Source organism: Capricornis sumatraensis, chromosome 2 (assembly GCF_032405125.1).
Source record: "Capricornis sumatraensis isolate serow.1 chromosome 2, serow.2, whole genome shotgun sequence".
Lineage (NCBI taxonomy): Eukaryota > Metazoa > Chordata > Mammalia > Artiodactyla > Bovidae > Capricornis > Capricornis sumatraensis.
In genome coordinates, this window is record NC_091070.1 from 53,979,266 (window position 1) to 54,001,537 (window position 22,272).

The following is a 22,272-nucleotide window of genomic DNA, read 5'->3' on the forward strand; positions in this document are numbered from 1 at the left end:
CCTATTTTCTACTCACTGTAGGGTACTTATTATCAAGATCATTGTTCAATAAATATGGATTGAATGCTGAACGAACAGAAAAGGTAGGAAATGTTATCTCAGTTATATAGATGAGAAAACTGAAGCTAAGAGATAAATTTCTTATGGTCACACACAGCTACCTAAGGGGGCAGCATGAAGTCTGACACTTAGTTTTTCTAAAAGTATGAGTTGCTTTTCATTAAGGTTGTTCATGTAAATCCTTGCAGACTAAAAAGGTCTGTGTGAGGGTAACAGTATATAGAAGAGACTGAAGGGAGGTTTATTCTAGAAAATGTGTGTGTGTGTATGCATGCTAAGTCCCTTCAGTAGTGTCCGACTCTTTGCGACCCCATGGACTGTAACCCGCCAGGCTCCTGTGTCCGTGAGATTCTGCAGGCAAGAATACTGGAGTGGGTTGTCATGCCCTTCTCAAAGGAAGCGTGGTAGGTCCATGTAAACACTGAACAAAGGAAGTGGAAAGAAAACAGATGAGAAAGAAGGACCAGAGAACCTGATGGTACATCCAAATGGAAAGGAAGAGAAAGAGCTTAAACGGGAGGTAGGCAGCAGGCTTGGCAGCAGAAGGACTGGGTGGAGTAAGAATTGAAAAGTGGCCTTGGATGAGGTAAGAGGCTTAGGATCTGACTTGTCTCTGGGCACTTGTTTTCAGAACACAAGCATCTCCTTGGGAAAATAAAACATAATAAAAGTAACAGTAGCTGTTATTTACTGGATGTCTAGTGTGTCAAGCATTGTGCTAGATGCTTTATGTACATTATTTTAGTTGGTCCCCCAGATGATCTAGTGAGAAAGATGTCAGCGTTACAACCCTGGCTTGTCCTTTCTCCTTCTAGTTGTTTCCAACATTCAGACTACTAAGTATGCGAAAATTTTCTCTCTGTGTTTTCTTTCACTTTGTTTACTTCCCTCTACTTCCTAAGCATAGCCAGGTGCTTAGGGCCTTATGATACCCACATGAAATTCCACTAGGTCTGCCTGCCTATCCCAACCTCATTCTATTAAGCTAATTGCCACTAAAGTTTAGATGACTAGTGGATTCTTATCTCTCCCAAGGACCACTTTATTATAATAGAGTACTCTTGGAGAAATATTTAAGGTATTCTTTTAACCCTGTAAGTGAATCTCTAATGACACAATGTCAAGCAGAGATGCAAGGTATTTTTAAAGGCTATATGATTTACTAGACATCTGAAATTAATCCACACCTAGATCTCTATGAATTCAACCTATTGGAAGATTCCTTGCTGGTCATCTAGTTTTCTTTCTCCCACACCACACACACTTCTGTATTAAAATTCTATGCTCACACATAGAATGTGCGTAGACAAACAATTTACTTCGTATATAGATAGCAGGTCTCTCCACTGTCAATGACATTACCCTGTTTCCATGGAATCCTTGGGAACAGAGAAAGCTGAGATGTTCCCAGGATGTGGTAAGTAAGGGCAACTGTTCTCTTCCTCTGTTCTGCTGTGGAATGATTGAGAGTAACTGGGAGAAAGGTGGTTGGGTGAAACCAGCTTTTTGAATGTGTCTTTTATACAAAGCCCAAGAACCATGAGAAGTCTTCTGACGATAATGATTAGTTGACTTGCACTTCATTGAAGGTACAATCAGAGTCATGTGACACATGGGGAGTTTTCTCCTAGCCATAAATGAGTTCTCAGGAGCTCCACGAGCTTCCCAGGTGGCTCAGTGGTAAAGAATCCGCTTGACCATATAGAAAACAAGGGTTTGATCCCTGAGTTGGGAAGATCCCCTGGAGGAAAAAATGGCAGTCCACTCCAGTATTCTTGTCTGGAAAATACCATGGACAGAGGAGCCTGGTGGGCTATAGTCCACGGGGGTCACAGAGTCAGACATGACTGTACAACTGAGCACAGACGGGAGCTCCATGTAGAATTTAGCTGTCTTCTCCAGGGCCATTTCCTTCTCTAGTGGAAATCTTCTCACTCCAACATGGATGGGGATTCCTAGTTATCACCTCACTCCTGGATTGCACTTCTTGGTCTAAGTCATTTGTATTGATATTTTGGCTGAACTGTCTACTTGGCTTTTGATTTGAGTTTTATCCATCACTATTGTTTCTTGGGTCTTCTGTATTTCTATTCTCTATAAATGTGAAGACTGGTCTCACTTTACTTCTGTCCAGTATAAGCTTCTGGAATTCCAGTGTCCTGGGATCTCACTTGTCCAAGAGGAGGATTTTGACAGGATTCTGCAAAATTTTTTCACACTACAATAAGAATCCATTAGTCAAGTTGACTAAGTGCTGCTTAGTCAACAAAAGACACAGAGTGCTGCTTAAGCCAGTATCATAGTGGGTAATTTTTGCTCAGTCTTTCCTCCTAGACAAAAGAGAAGTCAGAACGCAGAGCTTGAGCTGGATATGGGGATACAGTGGGACAAGACCCCCAAACTGTTAGCATAAAACTGAATATTGTGTGTCAGAGTGTCCAGCCTCAGTTGAAATTAGAAATGAAGCTGTTAAAAGGACCAAGATGAAAGTCAGCATAGCTGGGCCAAGAGAAAGAATCCAGGTACAAAGTAATAAATCTGAGGATATCTAACAGAGAAGGAGGAGACTGGAGACCAACTCTTTGCTGCTAAAGGGAATCTGCAGGGGGCCTGTAGCCTCAGATATGCAAGTACAGAGTTTGTTAAAGAGGCCAAATTGGTACAAACAGGCATGTCACTGAGAGATCCATGTACTGTGGTTTTTAAACTCTGGATTTGATTAGAAAAGATCTTATTAGGTACCTATTGAAAGTGTATGAATGAGTTAGCGACTGCTCTGTAACAACCCACCCAAATACTCAGTGATTTAAAACAATTTATTTTATAAATGTATGAATGACATCAGTTAGTTCAGTCACTCAGTAGTGCCCGACTCTTTGCGACCCCATGAATTGCAGCACGCCAGGCCACCCTGTCCATCACCATCTCCCGGAGTTCACTCAAACTCACGTCCATCGAGTCCGTGATGCCATCCAGCCATCTCATCCTCTGTCGTCCCCTTCTCCTCCTGTCCCCAATCCCTCCTAGCATCAGAGTCTTTTCCAGTGAGTCAACTCTTTGCATGAGGTGGCCAAAGTATTGGAGTTTCAGCCTCAGGATCAGTCCTTCCAATGAGCATCCAAGACTGATCTCCTTTAGAATGGACTGGTTGGATCTCCTTGCAGTCCAACGGACTCTCAAGAGTCTTCTCCAACACCACAGTTCAAAAGCATCAATTCTTCGGTACTCAGCTTTCTTCACAGTCCAACTCTCACATCCATACATGACCACAGGAAAAACCATAGCCTTAACTAGATGGACCTTTGTTGGCAAAGTAATATCTCTGCTTTTGAATATGCTATCTAGGTTGGTCATAACTTTTCTTCCAAGGAGTAAGCGTCTTTTAATTTCATGGCTGCAATCACCACCTGCAGTGATTTTGGAGCCCCCAAAATGACATATATCACTAAAATTAATGCTTATGGGGGTTGGTTAAGGTAGGCTGAGCTTAGCTAACTGGCTCTGTCCATCCTGGTTGGACTTACTCATGTGTCGATGGGACAGGGGAGTGGTGGGACTTCTGCTTTAAGCTTGGGGACCTTTGTTAGGACAATTCCACTCCAGACATCTCTTATCCTACTCCTGAGACTAGCAGCTTAATCCAGCATGTTCTCATGGTGATGTGAGAGGAGCAAGAGCAGAGCAGAAAGATATAAGGTCTCTTGAGGCCACAGGTGGGAACTGGTACATGTCTCAATCTGCCCTCATTTTATTGACCAAAGCATATCACAGGACCATCTTCAAGACCAGAGATAAGCAAGTATATCCTGTTCACAGCAGGAGAGCATTGTAAAGATTCATAGCAAGGAATGTGAATTCAGGAAAGGGTGAGGGATTGGAGGCAATAACACAATCTACACAATGTGAGAGGCACTCATCTAAGAACTCCAAAACTCTTAGATGCTTAATCATGGGAAGGCATTATTGCCCTGATTCCAGAAATAGCCCAAAATGCTTACATCTGTCAATAAGGATGGCACAACCACTAAGTGGCAAATCATGAATTTCAACCTATGCCTTTCTAGTTTAAAATCTGAGATCTTTCCACCATGAGATAAGAATTCACCAAACTATCTTGCATTCCAGTTAATTTTTACACGGAATATATATATATACAAACATATATGTTACATTTGAAACTTTAACAATTCAATAAATAAGGTTGAAATTAAAGTGAAAATTAAAACAAGCCCAATTTCATTGTATGTTCTTCCTATTTGATAGGAATCTCCACGGATCTGTTCAATAGTTTCTGTAATTTATTCTTTGCTCTTAGAACATTCTAGAAAGTTAATAAGAACTTTCCTGATGATAATTTTTCTTGTCATTTATATATAAATATATAGAATTGATATTCAATATGTTTTAACATGGAACTCATTAGGAAGGCAATTCTTTCACAGCATGAAAAACATTTCATTACTTAAAAGAAAATTCTCCCACACCTTAGCATTAAGTAAAGAAATTAGCTATCAAGATATCCCTTTAAAATACTTTCAGAGGGTTCATATAAAGTCCTCCTGCCATAGCCAAGCCTGTGGAAACTGTAACAACTAGAGTGGATTTAGAGAATGATGGCCTGAATCATCATGCTCAAAAGGATTATTCCTTTAGACAAATGAGTTTTCTCTATGTCAAGTCAAACAAACAATGGAGCCTCTCAATTACTTCTCAGACATCTTCTGAGAAATAACAAGATGATGGATCTCAGCAGCCACTAATTGACCAAGCCAAGAAATGACAAAGAATCTCTGCTGACTAAGCTCCTGGTCATCTGTGAATTCTTACCAGGGTAGAACTTGGTATCATCCATCAGTTAGAGCAAGCCTCATTTCTACTCTCTACTAACCCTGTGTTAGAGCCTGAGACCAAGACAAATCCATTTTCACATATGAACTTGGCAAAATTATCTATAAAATGACAGTCTAAGGGGTGACTTGTGCAAAAGACAATTCAGAGTATAGCATGGTGAACTGAGCTAAGCGTCAAGAAACCTGAGGTCTGGTTTAACTATTAAATAGCAGTGAAACCTGAAGCATATCACTTCCCTTTAATTATATGTCAGGCCCTGAGGCTCAAATGGTAAAGAATCCACCTGCAATGCATAAGACCTGGGTTTGATCCCTGGGTTGGGAAGATCCCTTGGAGAAGGGCATGAAACCCATTCCAGTATTCTTGCCTGGAGAATCTCCATGAATGGAGGAGGGCTACAGTCCACGAGGTTGCAAAGAGTTAAACACGACTGAGCAACTAAGCACAACAGAGAATAAAAAGCTACCACCTTAGAACTGAATAGTCCTGACTTCCACTTCCACTTCCACTTCAACACAAAGAGCTGGGAGTTCTTGGGCTATTACTCAATCTCCTTGACCCTCTGCTTACTCATTTATTTAACAGATAAAACACCCACTTTTCCTTTCCCAGGTGGCTGAGAAGAGTTGCTGTTCAATAACTGTTAGTTTGCTCCTTCACGCCGATTATTCTATAATGGTGGACGTGTGCGCTCAGTCACTTAGTCTATAACAATAGTGTTCTGTAATTCTAAAACCTAACTGCTGGATGGTTTGAATTATTCTCTTAATCTATAAGATATTTCCTTCTAACAAGTCACTAGCAATAATACTTCATAGCACATCTCTTTTTAAGACCTTTTCCTATTGAATTCTGCTCTATCCATTTGCTAAAAGATACTCTTATTGCAGACTTTCTCATAGAAATAATCTCAATCAGTGGGAAAACAATCTGGGAATTTGTCCATCCTTTGATCCATCTACAGGTTCTTCATATACTTACATCTCACAAAATTGTACAAGATCACAGTAGGTTTCACTCAGTAGTAAAACTAAGAGCCACACTGACCAATAATGCTTTGGTCAGTCTTATCTGAAAAATATGCAGGAAAACTCACATTTGGAAAAGAAAGTCTGACATTTATCTTTCTCTTAATTGTTACATCCCTTAAAAGTTTTAGGGGAAAGGATTATCCTTTGACATCAATGTCAGTTTTGAAAAATAAAATACATTTGGATTTAGAAGAGTTTTGGTTTGCACCTAACTTGTCAGTTCTGCTGGTCTAGATCCCAGGGATTTGGGGAGGTACTGCAGAAAGGAACAAAAGACACAGAAAGTACATCTATCTGATTGGCAGGTGCAGTAAGCACTTACTTTCAACATTATGCAGCTTCCTTTGGGTTAACTATCCAAAGGAAAATATTTATTAGTGGTTTGCAATACATGGCAAACTATAGATAGGATTTACATGGAAATTTTACATATGTTGTCTCATTTGACTCTCACATTTATAGAGCAGTGATGGTGAGAGAGGAAATGAACATGCAATTGATCATTATAACTTAATAATCTGTCATGTATTAATACTGCTAACAACTAACAATGATACTCTTAACATTAAGACCTTTATTGCATGCCAGGTACTAATGCTAAGATCTTTACTTCCAGGGTCACACTTAGTCCTCCCATGTTGCTATCACTCCTATTTAGAAAGGAAGACTCTCCAAAGTCACTCAGCTAATAAATTTGTAAAACTAGTGCTGTCTAACACCAAATACAGAAAAATTTATTAAGGAAAACACTGGGGGTTGGGGAACTCCTAATTTTATATAGAGAGTAAATACTGAAGGTAAGAATTGTGCCTTTCATGTCAATACCATTGTTAATTTCAATACACCAAACCCTGGCTTACTTTACCCTGGCAAAGAACATAGAAATCCTTTTGCTGGGAAAAGAAGCAATTAAAGTGGGAAGTAAATATGTGGGCAGGTATCATGTAGTCAAAAATACTGAGGTCAGTTTTTCAGGGTGATCTCATGCTTTCAACTTAGGAATATATTAATATATACCATAATTTCTCCCACTACTTGAAAAGAGATCTTTAAGTCACATATAAAAAGAGGCATACATAAGGTAAGGTTGAATCATATGGAACTGCCAAGTTCCAACCATTTTCAACCTATAAAAATGGCAGATTTATAATGTTCAAATTGAAAACAACATACTCCTGAATGTGTACAGTAATTCAACTTGATCTTAAAATCCACTAAAACAAAGCAAATAGATTGTTCTAAAATATATAAACCTAAGAAGAAGGGAAAACATGAGAAGCAACAATAATTCAAAAGTTTGAAGGTGGAAAAGCAAGCAGATGAGTGATAATGCATCTAGTACCTGTGACGAAACTGTAAGATGAAGTAAGGAAACCTGACAACCAACCAAAGGTGTACTGTAGAATCTTTAAAAGGCTCAGGAACTAATAACACCAGGACTTCTGGAACTAGGAGTGAAGAGGTAGAAAGGTAAAATCAAATGACTGTCAAAAGCATTTTTTTTAAAGGAGTTGCCTTCCCTATTCCAAATTCCTGGGTGACAAGTCCTTCCCCATTTCATGAAATGTTTGAAGGTTTACTCTCTGGAAAAGATTTTTTAAAAGGTCTGCAAACATGGCATAGACAAGCACAGTGGATGGTGTTGAGTGGTTAATCACATACCCAATGTCGAGAACTTTCAACACTCTTCTGTGGTTCAATTTAGAATGCTGGTGGCCAGGTTTTGCCCTCTAGGCAGGGTATTGGAACAGTATTCCCTGGAGTATGTGACAAGCCCAAGGGAAAACACGGAAAAATAATCATATCAGAGGTTCCCCTAAAGAGCTCACCCACAAAATGCTACCGCGGATCTCACATTTAATCAACTACCTTATTTCCCATGATTGTGAAAAAATAAGATAGTGAGGACAGCCTAATAACGTGTGAGACACATAATAACATGTGAGGACAGCCTCTAACACAGAAGACTGAGGCCAAAGCAGACAAACAGAACAATGCAAATCAGAAGAGGCAGATTACACAGGGAGAAGAGAACAACAAACATATCATCAGTCATCATCATTCACTGCAGAAATAAGGAAAGATAGTACATCCACAAAACTAGAACAGAATGCTGTGTAAAAGGAACAGTTAGAATACTGCCCCCCCCCACACACACATACAACACACATGAAAATCAAAAACATAATAGCAGAAATGGAAAAAATCTCAATAAACATAATAGCAGAAATGGAAAAAATCTCAATAAAGGCAAATTCTGAAAAGATTTTTAAAATTAGAGAGTCAACTTGTTTCAAGATGCAAAAAACAGTTGGCCTATACAGAAGAGAATAAATTAGGAAAGTAAATAATAATACCATTCGAATATTTCTTATAATCGAAGGACAAGAATCTCCAAATTAAAAGGGTCCCTGGAGGATGCAGTATGAGAAACTGGGTTCTCACCAATGGATACTCTTGTGACATTTTAGGGTGTTTGGCTCAAAGAAAAGTTCCTCCAAGCTGATGGTAACAATAAACAAATACCCCAAAAGAAGAATCAGAATAACTTTAGATTTCTAACCAGAATCATGAAAAGCTCAAAGGTAGGAAATCCAACTCAGGAGAAAAACCAAAACAAATTTCTAGTATGGCACTGTTCCACTTGTCTGGACAGCACTTAGCTGCAATAGGAGGAAGATAAAGGTATTCTAGATGGATATACCCAAGCAAAAAAATTAAAATATTTAAATTTCTTGATATGGTTGACTGTGTAGAAGGTTGTATTGAAAAACTTTGAGAAAATGTGGGGGAAATTAGCAGTTCATGCAAAGGTGACTAGTAACATGAAAATACACACACTTGCACTCACACACACTCACCCATACACATCAATCCACTTCAGGAAAGACAAAGGGCAAGGAAGACAGCAAATGCAGAGTAGTATTCTACAATATGGAGCTTTCCAAGTGGTACTAGCGGGGAAGACACAGGCTCAGTCCCTGGGTTGGGAAGATCCCCTGGAGAGGGCAAGGCAACCTACTCCAGTATTCTCGCCTAGAGAATCCCACAGACAGAGGAGCCTGAAAGGCTGCAGCCCATAGGGTCACACAGAGTTGGACCTGACTGAAGCGACTTAGCATGTATGCATTCTACAATACAAAGCCAGAAACATGAGCACAGGAATACTGAATTCTGATTTAGCCAAATGCAATGGGGCAGGAAAAGCAGAAAAGAACTTTAGTCCTCATCTATAATAGAATGATAGAAAATAATACTTAAAAAGCATTAATCCAAAGAGAGTAATATGTGCATATTATTTAGAAATGTGTATGCTTAAATACCAAAAGATAACCCCCCCAAATCAAAATAGTTGTCTCTACACAAGGAGACTGGAAAAACTGTGGAGTGGTGGGGCAAAGAATTACTTAGAAATTGTTATAAGCCTTTTAGAACTATTTGACTTTCAAGCTATGTACATTCATTACTTTGATAAAATGAATATTAAATAAAAAAAATCCAAGTTCAGTGAGCCTGGTGATACAAGCTCTTTGAAAACATTTTTCCTCTAATTTTGACACAAGCCTTTTAATCATTATCAACACTTACAAAATGCCCAAAATTTGCAGAGCAGTGTGTTAAGCGCTGTTGCTGAAATGCAAGAATGCATCATTTTAAATAAACTCACCTTATGAAGTTCAAAGTTTGACCTTACAAGATATGTTGAAAAAGAAGGGTCAACATTTCACTGTGTATTAACAAGAGCAGTAAAGGCAGAAGCACTTAGGCTAAAGAACATCACACATGGGACAGCAAAGTTCGATAAAATTAATATTAATTACTAGGAGATATCTTTAAGAAAAAAAAAAGTTATACTCTGTTGAGCTTTAAATCTTCATTGCTTCCTAAAGTGATCGTTGGGTCTGTGGAACTTTGTTGACAAATCATTTCACATCCTGTGGGTGGGTCTGGAACATCCTCTCTGTGCTTACAAGAACAATAATTTTGGCAGGGAGCTGTTTGTGCACGAACTTCATTTCTCTTCGCTCTGGGTGGATGTCCCTCCAAGGGCCTTTGCTCCGGGCCAAATATGGATGGGTGAAGTCTGACATAATTCTTATTTCTGCATGTGATCACTTAGGAGAGCCTTTGTCCTTCACTTTCGATTCTGAATGGTCATTTTCTGATGGTGTGTCTTTAAGGACTGCGGTTGAGAAATACTTTCCTCACATAAAAACCATTAATTTTGCTTGAACTTACCCTCTACCCTTCTGTTTCACATTCTTCACCACTGACCCTGTAGGGCTTGCTTTTCTTTTGTCCATTGGCTGTAAGTCCATATTCTGTTGCCCAGGTGGCTTGTTCTCTTGCATTTTATCAAATGTTTGTACATTTTGTGGGATTTCGATCAGGTATGCAAAGACTTCTATAGCTAATTCTTGACCCTGATGAAAGGGTCATGGATGCCTTAGGTACTATTATCATGTTGACAAGTTTAGTGCTGTCTTCTGCTATTCCTGCAAGCTCCCTTATTATTTTTCTTATTACCTGTCAAAGGAGTACTATCTGATGATTTTGCTGCCTTTAGGGCAATTCCTAAAGTTCTGAGGTCAGGGGCTTGGGCCTGGAGAGGCTACCCCATGGCTGAGTCATGGGCGGCAGCCCAGAGGAGCAACCCCACATCCAAGGAGCGGTCGCTGCCAGGGCAAAGGAGGGCCGAGAGGAGCCATCCCACGTTGAAGGTCGGGAAGGGCGGCGGTGAGGAGATACCCCTCATCCAAGGTAAGGAGAAGTGGCTGTGCTTTGCTGGAGCAGCCGTGAAGAGATACCCCATGCCCAAGGTAAGAGAAACCCAAGTAAGATGGTAGGTGTTGCAAGAAGGCGTCAGAGGGCAGACACACTGAAACCATACTCACAGAAAACTAGTCAATCTAATCACACTAGGACCACAGCCTTGTCTAACTCAATGAAACTAAGCCATGCCCTCAGGGCAACCCAAGACAGGCGGGTCATGGTGGAGAGGTCTGACAGAGTGTGGTCCTCTGGAGAAGGGAATGGCAAACCACTTCAGTATTCTTGCCTTGAGAACCCCATGAACAGTATGAAAAGGCAAAATAATAGGTACTGAAAGAGCAACTCCCCAGGTCGGTAGGTGCCCAATATGCTACTGCAGATCAGCAGAGAAATAACTCTAGAAAGAATGAAGGGATGGAGCCAAAGCAAAAGCAATACCCAGTTGTGGATATGACTGGTGATAGAAGCAAGATCCGATGCTGTAAAGAGCAATATTGCATAGGAACCTGGAATGTCAGGTCCATGAATCAAGGCAAATTGGAAGTGGTCAAACAGGAGATGGCCTTCTTCACAGTCCAACTCTCACATCCATACATGACCACAGGAAAAACCATAGCCTTGACTAGACGGACCTTTGTTGGCAAAGTAATATCTCTGCTTTTGAATATGCTGTCTACATTAGTCATAGCTTTCCTTCCAAGGAGTAAGCGTCTTTTAATTTCATGGCTGCAATCACCATCTGCAGTGATTTTGGAGCCCAAGAAAATAAAGTCTGACACGGTTTCTGTTTCCCCATCTATTTCCCATGAAGTGATGGGACCGGATGCCGTGATCTTTGTTTTCTGAATGTTGACCTTTAAGCCAACTTTTTCACTCTCCTCTTTCACTTTCATCAAGAGGCTTTTTGGTTCCTCTTCACTTTCTGCCATAAGGATGGTGTCATCTGCATAGCTGAGGTTATTGATATTTCTGCCAGCAATCTTGATTCCAGCTTGTGCTTCTTCCAGCCCAGCATTTCTCATGATGTACTCTGCATAGAAGTTAAATAAGCAGGGTGACAATATACAGCCTTGACGTACTCCTTTTCCTATTTGGAACCAGTCTGTTGTTCCATGTCCAGTTCTAATTGTTGCTTCCTGACCTGCATACAGATTTCTCAAGAGGCAGATCAGGTGCTCTGGTATTCCCATCTCTTGAAGAATTTTCCACAGTTGATTGTGATCCACACAGTCAAAGACTTTGGAATAGTCAATAAAGCAGAAATAGATGCTTTTCTGGAACTCTCTTGCTTTCTCCATGATCCGGCGGATGTTGGCAATTTGATCTCTGGTTCCTCTGCCTTTTCTAAAACCAGCTTGAACATCAGGGAGTTCACTGTTCACATGTTGCTAAAGCCTGGCTTGGAGAATTTTGAGCATTTCTTTACTAGCGTGTGAGATGAGTGCAGTTGTGTGGTAGTTTGAGCATTCTTTGGCATTGCCTTTCTTTGGGATTGGAATGATAACAGACCTTTTCCAGTCCTGTGGCCACTGCTGAGTTTTCCCAATTTGCTAGCATATTGAGTGCAGCACTTTCACAGCATCATCTTTCAGGATTTGAAATAGCTCCACTGGAATTCCATCACCTCCACTAGCTTTGTTCGTAGTGATGCTTTCTAAGGCCCACCTGAATTCACATTCCAGGATGTCTGGCTCTAGATGAGTGATCATACCATCGTGATTATCCAGGTCATGAAGATCTTTTTGGTACAGTTCTTCTGTGTATTCTTGCCACCTCTTCTTAATATCTTCTGCTTCTGTTAGGTCCATCCCACTTTTGTCCTTTATCGAGCCCATCTTTGCATGAAATGTTCCCTTGATATCTCTAATTTTCCTGAAGAGATCTCTAGTCTTTCCCATTCTGTTCTTTTCCTCTATTTCTTTGCATTGATCGCTGAAGAAGGCTTTCTTATCTCTCCTTGCTGTTCTTTGGAATTCTGCATTCAGATGCTTATATCTTTCCTTTTCTCCTTTGCTTTTCACTTCTCTTCTTTTCACAGCTATTTGTAAGGCCTCCCTAGACAGCCATTTTGCTTTTTTGCATTTCTTTTCCATGGGGATGGTCTTGATCCCTATCCCCTGTACAATGTCATGAACCTCATTCCATAGTTTATTAGGGACTCTATCTATCAGATCTAGGCCCTGAAATCTATTTCTCACTTCCACTGTATAATCATAAGGGATTTGATTTAGGTCATACCTGAATAGTCTAGCAGTTTTCCCTACTTTCTTCAATTTAAGTCTGAATTTGGCAATAAGGAGCTCGTGATCTGAGCCACAGTCAGCTCCTGGTCTTGTTTTTGTTGGCTGTATAGAGCTTCTCCATCTTTGGCTCCTAAGAATGTAATCCATGTGATTTCAGTGTTGACCATTTGTGATGTCCATGTGAAGAGTCTTCTCTTGCGTTGTTGGAAGAGGCTGTTTGCTATGACCAGTGCATTTTCTTGGCAAAACTCTATCAGTCTTTGCCCTGCTTCATTCCATACTCCAAGGCCAAATTGCCTGTTACTCCACGTGTTTCTTGACTTCCTACTTTTGTATTCCAGTCCCCTATAATGAAAAGGACATCTTTTTTAGGTGTTAGTTCTAAAAGGTCTTGTAGGTCTTCATAGAACCATTCAACTTCAGCTTCTTCAGCATTACTGGTTGGGGCATAGACTTGGATTACTGTGATATTGAATGGTTTGCCTTGGAGACGAACAGAGATCATTCTCTCATTTTTGAGATTGCATCCAAGTACTGCATTTCAGACTCTTTTGTTGACCATGATGGCTACTCCATTTCTTCTGAGGGATTCCTGCCTGTAGTAGTAGATATAATGGTCATCTGAGTTACATTCACCCATTCCAGTCCATTTTAGTTCGCTGATTCCTAGAATGTCGACATTCACTCTTGCCATCTCCTGTTTGACCACTTCCAATTTGCCTTGATTCATGGACCTGACATTCCAGGTTCCTATGCAATATTGCTCTTTACAGCATCGGATCTTGCTTCTATCACCAGTCATATCCACAACTGGGTATTGCTTTTGCTTTGGCTTCAATCCCTTCATTCTTTCTAGAGTTATTTCTCTGCTGATCTGCAGTAGCATATTGGGCACCTACCGACCTGGGGAGTTGCTCTTTCAGTACCTATTATTTTGCCTTTTCATACTGTTCATGGGGTTCTCAAGGCAAGAATACTGAAGTGGTTTGCCATTCCCTTCTCCAGAGGACCACATTCTGTAAGACCTCTCCACCATGACCCGCCTGTCTTGGGTTGCCCTGAGGGCATGGCTTAGTTTCATTGAGTTAGACAAGGCTGTGGTCCTAGTATGATTAGATTGACTAGTTTTCTGTGAGTATGGTTTCAGTGTGTCTGCCCTCTGACGCCTTCTTGCAACACCTACCATCTTACTTGGGTTTCTCTTACCTTGGGCATGGGGTATCTCTTCACGGCTGCTCCAGCAAAGCACAGCCACTTCTCCTTACCTTGGATGAGGGGTATCTCCTCACCGCCACCCTTCCTGACCTTCAACGTGGGATGGCTCCTCTCGGCCCTCCTTTGCCCTGGCAGCGACCGCTCCTTGGATGTGGGGTTGCTCCTCCTGGCCGCTGCCCCTGGTCTTGGGCTCAGGGTGGCTCCTCTCGGCCACCGCCCCTGACCTCAGACGCCGGGTAGCTCCTCTCGGCCGTTCCTGGGCTGTCACAGCCTGGCACTTAGGCCGCTGTCCCTGACCTCGGACGTGGGGATAGCCCCTCTCGGCCACGCAGCCACCTGGGCTTAGTGCTGTGGAACTCTTCAGTTCAGTTCAGTTCAGTTGCTCAGTCGTGTCTGACTCTTTGTGACCCCATGAATCGCAGCACGCCAGGCCTCCCTGTCCATCACCAACTCCTGGAGTTCACTCTTAGGGTCCCTAATTAATAGTTTGCTTACACATATAAAGAGTTTGAACTAAGATGTCAGGGAAAAGTTATTCTCAGCTCAGTAGTGATAACTAATATCATGCAAACTCAGGGAATTTACTTCCGCACAATGAGCTAGCTTCTTTCCCAGCCCAAATTTGACTGGCTTCTTTAATTTTTCACTAATTTGAGGAGCTTTCCTCCACCTTTGCTTCTTTCAGAAGTTTGAATTCCTGGCGATCACTTGGGGTAATGCAGAATTCAGACCAAACTGAGTTAAAGTTTATTTTATGACTGAGTTTCTTTGGGATAATGAATGAATCACTTACCAAGTCTCAGTTTCTACAAGTGTAGAAGGGAGATGATAATAGCCCCTCTCTCTTGGGGCTGGAATGATAAGGTATGTGAAGCTTCCAGCATAAGTGCTCCCTTGTAGGGAGTACTCAATAAGTACAGTACAAATTTCCCGTCCGAAGGCTGAAAAGACAAGTGGTGTTACAGGGGACTGGCATGAAATTTCATAAGTAGCTCCATCTCCCTTAGCTGGCACCAAGCCCTGATCATTACAAGGTGTAACCCCAAATTGTAGAGTGGTCATGCCCTGATAGCAGGTTCCTGACATGACTATCATTGTTGTTGCCGTTCAGTAATTAGCTGTTGTTCAGTTCAAACTCTTTGTGACTCACAGACTGCAGCAGGCCAGGCTTCTCTGTCCTTCACTGTCTCCCAGAGTTTGCTTAGATTCATGTCCATTGAGCTGGTGATACTATCTTGCTCATCCTGCTGTCCCCTTTTCCTCCTGCCCTCAATCTTTCCCAGATTTTGAGGGTCTTTTCCAAAGAGTTGTCTCCTTGCCAAAGTATTGGAAGTTCAGCATCAGTCCTTTCAGTGAATATTCAGGGTTGATTTCCTTTAGGATTAACTGGTTTGCTCTCTCTGTATTGCTTAATTTATCACTATAAAGGCAAAGTGTGCTTACTAAATAAAAATTAGGAGTAAAAAATGGAGAATAGCCACTTAAAGTCACCCTACTTTAAGAATATAGTTGTCAACTTTTTGGTTTATTTCCCTCCCAGTTTTCCTTGTGCATAGATTTTGGTTGCATTTTAAACACAATTGTAATCATGCCACACATATGATTTTGCCTCCTGAATTTTTCATTTCAACGTGGCAGATAAGCTCTTTCCATGACATTTCATAGTTTTCAAGGCCATTATTTCTAATGGCTATATAACATTCTAGTTTGAAAAGCTTACAAGCAATATACATGCTTTCCTTTCCTTGCCAGAAAACCTCTAGTACAATCTTTTCATTTCCAGGGAGACTTCTCTGTTACCAGGTGGCCCCAGATCACATAGCCAAAAGCACTTAGGAGCAAAAAAAAAAAAACACAAACAAACCTAGCTGGAAAGGGTAGAGGGAGCAGAAGTGGAAATAGGAATGAACAGTGAGAGGGAAAGCTAGAAAGAGGCGGAAAGAGACAAAGGGAAAGAGAGAAGAAATAAGAGGAACAAGGAGAAAGAATACAACATGCAAAAATGTAAAGGAAAAGGAAAGAAGAAGAGAAGAAATGAAAAGGAGAAAAGGAACAGAAAGAGGAGGAAGGAAGGAGAGTGAGAAGAGGAAGAGGCAAGTAACTGGCATTTTCGTATTTAATGTAGTCTACTCAAATGATAGATGCTTTCTAAGGGAGATAAAACTTTCTTTGGGTTCTCATCCCATTGGCAGCTTCCAACACATTGCCAGCCTCTGACATTGTTGTTCTCAATCATTCACAGCTAATGCTATAGCCACTGGACCTTTTGGCACAAGTTAATTCTTTATTCTGAGCCACAAACACATTTACCTGACATCCTTCTTTCTAAAGACTCATCATTACTCTACTAAGTGGATGAAGGTCTTCAGTGATTGATTTCCTGAATTTCAAAGGGCTGAGTTCTGTATGAGGCACCCCTTGAATTCTTCCTCAAGGGTTTCATTTGGCTCTCCTTTGAGTCTGTATCTTTCACTGGGATCAGATTTCTCTTCCCATGTTCATGTCACCATATTTGAATTTCAAGATGTGTGGTCCATTTACCATGTGCTAGCATTTTTACAGTCCCTGGAGGGGACTGGGGTCCATCTCCAGTAAAGTGTGGTACAAGGGAGACTCAGTAAGCCCCTCGTGCTACCAACTGATCAATCCAGGTGAAATGAGGGCACTGAACCTGGTTCCCCCAGGCTGTCATGGGAGCCATCTGCATATTGTGACCCTGAGAACTGTTGTCACCCACAGGAGGATTGTGAACATCACAGGGATTGTAGTAAAGACTGGAGCTGGACGTGAAGAGCTTGCCAGCATATTCCATCATTCCAAGAAGTCAAATGCTGCCCTGTGATGCCTTGGCAGGAAAACTCTCCCACTTACTGGATTTCTAAGGCCTTCTGTCATCACAGCAGTCCAGGCCCAACAAGCAGGCAGGACCCCCTCATTCTTCACAATGGGATGGAATGGGGACCTGGGTGTTTCTCTGCTAGGGAAGAGGTATGCTCACAGAACCAGGGGTTGAAACCTGACTTTCCCACCAGGGGGCTCTATGGTTTGTGCCAAGGCGATGCCTTTTTTGGACTCAGTGTCGTCATCTGTAAAATGGGGATAGAAATCCCTGTCCTGCTTACTTCACAGTGTTGTTGTCAGAATCATGAAGGAGATAACAGGGGTTAAAGGACTCAATAAGTAAAATGTCCTTCTTCAGTCAAGGGAGAGGGAGGGAGAGTACTGGAGTGGTGGACAGAACACTGCTTTGGAATCAGGAGCCCAGAGTTCAAAGAATTCCCTACTATACCACTTGCTTTCAGCAAGTTCCCTCATTCTATATACAAACTGATAATGCCTGTTCTTCCTTCCTCACAGACTTTTCATGATGATTAGATGAGACAACAGAAGTGAAACTGGAACATGCTCTAAGACATTATTAATATTATTAATATCCCTCTTGTTATTTTGGGTATTGATGTCAAAAGCAATGTTCACCCTTGGTGTTATGAACTGAATGAGTTCCTCCAAAATTTACATGTTGAAGGCCTCACCCTCGATGGGATGATATTTGCAGGTGGGGCCTTTGGAACATAACTGGGGTTAGATGAGTTCTAACTACAGCAGATTGGATCCAACGGCTCTTGGGTGGCTGATTAGCTCCATGGTGGACAGTGACTCATGGGCAGCAGATCAGCTCCAGGAGAGCCAACTGCAGCTGTGAAGTCAAGGCAACCTCTGCTCATGGTCTTCATCCAACATTGACTCCAGGCTTCCCCAGATTCCCTTCCCCATATTCCCTTCCCAGACACTCCAGCAGGGCCTTTGCCTCAACCCATGGCTGGATGTTGACTGACAACCGACAGCCAGTGAAGGTTTAAATGCTCAATAAGGACCAGCAGTGGGACAGCCAGGGCACCAGGAATGTCATCCAGCTACACTGACTGGCTGAATGGCAAGTCCCTGCTTGTTAGGGCCTGACAAAATGTGGTCCACTGGAGAACCACTTCTATATTCTTGCCTTGAGAACCCCATGAACAGTATGAAAAGGCAAAAAGATATGGCACTGAAAGATGAATCCCCCAGGTCAGTAGGTGCCCAATATTAAGAGTGAAAAAATAGCTACAGAAAGAATGAAGAGATTGAGCCAAAGCAGAAATGACTCCCAGTTGTGGTTGTATCTGGTGGTGAAAGTAAAGTCTGATGCTGTAAAAAACAGTATTGCATATGAACCTGGAATGTTAGGTCCATGAATCAAGGTAAATTGGAAGTGGTCAAACAGGAGATGACAAGAGTGAATATTGATATTTTCAGAATCAGTGAACTAAAATGGACTGGAATGGGGGAATTTAATTCAGAGGACCATTATATCTACTACTGTGGGCAAAAATCCCTTAGAAGAAATGGAGTAGCCCTCATAATCAACAAAAGAGTCCAAAATGCAGTACTTGGGTGCAATTTCAAAAATGACAAAATGATCTTGGTTTGTTTCCAAGGCAAACCATTCGACATCACAGTAATCCAAGTCTAGACCCAACCTCTAATGCTGAAGATGCTGAAGTTGAACAAGCCTAGGAAGACCTACAAAATCTCCTAGAACTAACACCAAAAAGAGATGTTCTTTTCATCATAGGGGACTGGAATGCAAAAGTAGGAAGTCAAGTACCTGGAGTAACGGGCAGGTACCTGGAGTAACAGGCAAGTTTGGCCTTGGAGTACAAAATAAAGCAGTTCAAAGGCTAATAAAATTTTGCCAAGAGAATGCACTGGTCATAGGGAACATTCTCTCCCAACAACACCAAAGTCGACTCCAGACATGGACATCACCAGATGGTACCAAAATCAGATTGATTATATTTTTTTGCAGTCAAAATGGAGAAGCTCTATACAGACAGCAAAAACAAGACTTGGAGCTGACTGTGGTTTAGATCATCAGGTCCTTACTGAAAAATTCAGGCTCAAATTTATGAAAGTAGGAAAAACCACTAGGCCATTCAAGTGTGATCTAAATCAAATTCCTTATGAGTATACAGTGCAGGTGATGAATAGATTCAAGGGACTAGATCTGGTAGACATGGTGCCTGAAGAACTATGGATGGAGGTTCATAACATTGTACAGGAGGTGGTGACCAAAACCATCCCCAAGAAAAAGAAATGCAAGAAGACAAAGTGGTTGTCTGAAGAGGGCTTACACGTCACTGAGAAAAGAAGAGAAGCAAAAGGCAAAGGAGAAAGGGAAAGATACACCCAACTGAATGCAGAGTTCCAAAGAACAGCAAGGCAAGATTAAAAAAAAAAAGCCTTCCTAAGTGACCAATGCAAAGAAATAGAGGAAAACAATAGAATGGGTAAGACTAGAGATCTCTTTAAGAAAATTAGAGATACCAAGGGAATATTTCACACAAATATAGGCACAATAAAGGACAAAAACAGCAAGGACTTAACAGAAGCAGAAGAGATTAAGAAAAGGTGGTAAGAAGAACTGCACAAAAAAGCTCTTAGTGATCCAGTTAACCATGATGATGTGGTCACTCACCTAGAGCCAGACATCCTGGAGAGTGAAGTCAAGTGGGCATTAGGAAGCATTACTACCAACAACGATAGTGGAGGGGATAGAATTGCAGCTGAGCTATTTCAAGTCTTAAAAGTTGACACTGTTAGAGTGCTACCCTCATTATTCCAGCAAATTTGGAAAACTCAGCAGTGGCCACAGATCTGGAAAAGGTCAGTTTTCATTCCAATCCCAAAGAAAGGCAATGCCAAAGGAAGCTCAAGTTACTATACAATTGCACTCATTTCACACGCCAGCAAGATTATGTTCAAAATCTTTCAAGCTAGGCTTCAGCAGTACATGAACTAAGAACTTCCAGATGTATAAGCTAGATTGAGAAAAGGCAGAGCAACCAGAGATCAAATTGGCAACATACGTTGGATCATCGAAAAAGCAAGGGAATTCCAAAAAAACATCTACTTCCACTTCATTGACTAGGCTAAAGCCTTTGATTGTGTGGATCACTACAAACTGTGGAATATTCTTAATGAGATGCAAATACCAGACCACTTTATCTGCCTCCTAAGAAACGTGTATTCAGGACAAGAAACACCAGTTAGAACTGGACATAGAACAATGGAGTGGTTCAAAATTAGAAAAGGAGTACATCAAGCCCGTATATTGTTACCCTACTTGTTTAACTTCTATGCAGAGTACATCTTGTGAAATGCCAGGTTGGATGAGTCACAAGCTGGAATCAAGATTGCCAGGAGAAATATTAACAACCTCAGATATACAGATGATATAACTTTAATGGCAGAAATTGACGAGGAACTAAAAAGCCTCTAGATGAAGGTGAAAGAGGAGAGTGAAAAAGCTGGCTTAAAACTCAACATTAAAAAAAACTGGCATTAACACCAAATGTCTTACTCTACTGTTTCGCCAGATCATGGCATCTGGTCCTATCACTTCATGGCAAATAGGTGGGGAAACAGTGGAAACAGTGTCAGATTTCATTTTCTTGGGCTCCAAAATCAATATGGACAGTGACTACAGCCACAAAATTAAAAGACACTTGCTTCTTTGAAGAATAGCTATGACAAACCTAGACAGTGTATTAAAAAGCAGAGACATCACCTTGCTGACAAAGGTCCATATGGTCAAAGCTATAGTTTTTCCAGTAGTCATGTGTGGATGTGAGAGTTGGACCATGAAGAAGGCTGAGCGCCGAAGAATTGATGCTTTTGAATTGTGGTGTTGAAGAAGCCTCTTGAGAGTCCCTTGGACTGCAAGAAGATCCAAGCAGTCCATCCTGAAGGAAATCAGTCCTGATATTCATTGGAAGAACTGATGCTGAAGCTAAAGCTCCAATGTACTGGCCACCTGATTCAAAGAGCTGATTCATTAGAAAAGACCCTGATGCTGGGAAAAACTGAGGGCAAGAGGAGAAGAGGGCAACAGAGGATGAGATGGTTGGATGGCATCACTGACTCAATGGACTTGAGTTTGAGCAAACGCAAGGAGATAATGATGGACAGAAAAGTCTGGTGTGCTGCACTTCATGGGTTTGCAAAGAATCAGACACAATTTAGTGACTAAACAACAACAAGATGAGGTCATGAGGGTAGAACCCACAAATGGGATTAGTATTAAGATACTAATTCTTAACAGAAGAAGAAACAGTGGGACCTCCCCATGGCTCAGCGGTAAAGAATCCACCTGCCAAGGCAGCAGATGCAGGAGATGAGTATTCAATCTCTGGTTGACAAGGTCCCCTAGGGGAGGAAATAGTTACCCATTCTAGTATTCTTGCATGCACAAGAAGATACATCAGAGTGCTTTCTCCCTCTCTCTACGCTATGAGGGACATAGGAAGAAGGTGATTGTCTGCAAGCCAGGAAGAGGGTCCTCTCCAAGAACTTGATCATGCCAGTGCCCAGATCTCAGACTTCTAGCCTCCAGAACTTCAGGACATAAATTTTCATTGCTTAAGCCCCCATGGCTGTGGTAATACCTTCTGGCAGCTCCAGTAGAGTGAGACACTTGGTGTTATGCCAGGAAGATCCTTTCTCCTGTTCCAGAATGTGGACTTTTTCATATACACCCGCCCTCCAGCCCCATAGGTGACAATCACCCAGGGTCAGTACTAGGGGAAGGGGAGTGAGGTACTCACCTCAGGGCAAAACTTACGGTGATAGCAAAAACTTCAACATCAAGATAAATATTTTCATATATTATTTTAAAAATTAAACTTAAGATTAGAAAAAAAATGCCAGGATGAACAAAACACCAAACTTTTCAGTCAAGACAAAATCAGTAGCAGTGCTCTACTGAGCCATACTATAGCCCAGGGCAAAAAGAAAAATGAGTGATACTGATCCTGAGTGACTGAACTGAACTGAACTGATCCTATTTTTATTGAACAATTTTGATTTTATGCTTATCATGGATTTTTTTTACATAAATTTCGATTTTTAAAATATGGTATTGAAATATATCTCTTGATCACTGAGATTTCTGAGCCCGCTGAAATTCTGTGCCCAAGGCGAGTGCCTCCCTCACCTCCCCAGCCTGGGTCCTGCCTGTCTCCACATTACATCATTCATGGGGTGAACTGGCCCCTGACCCT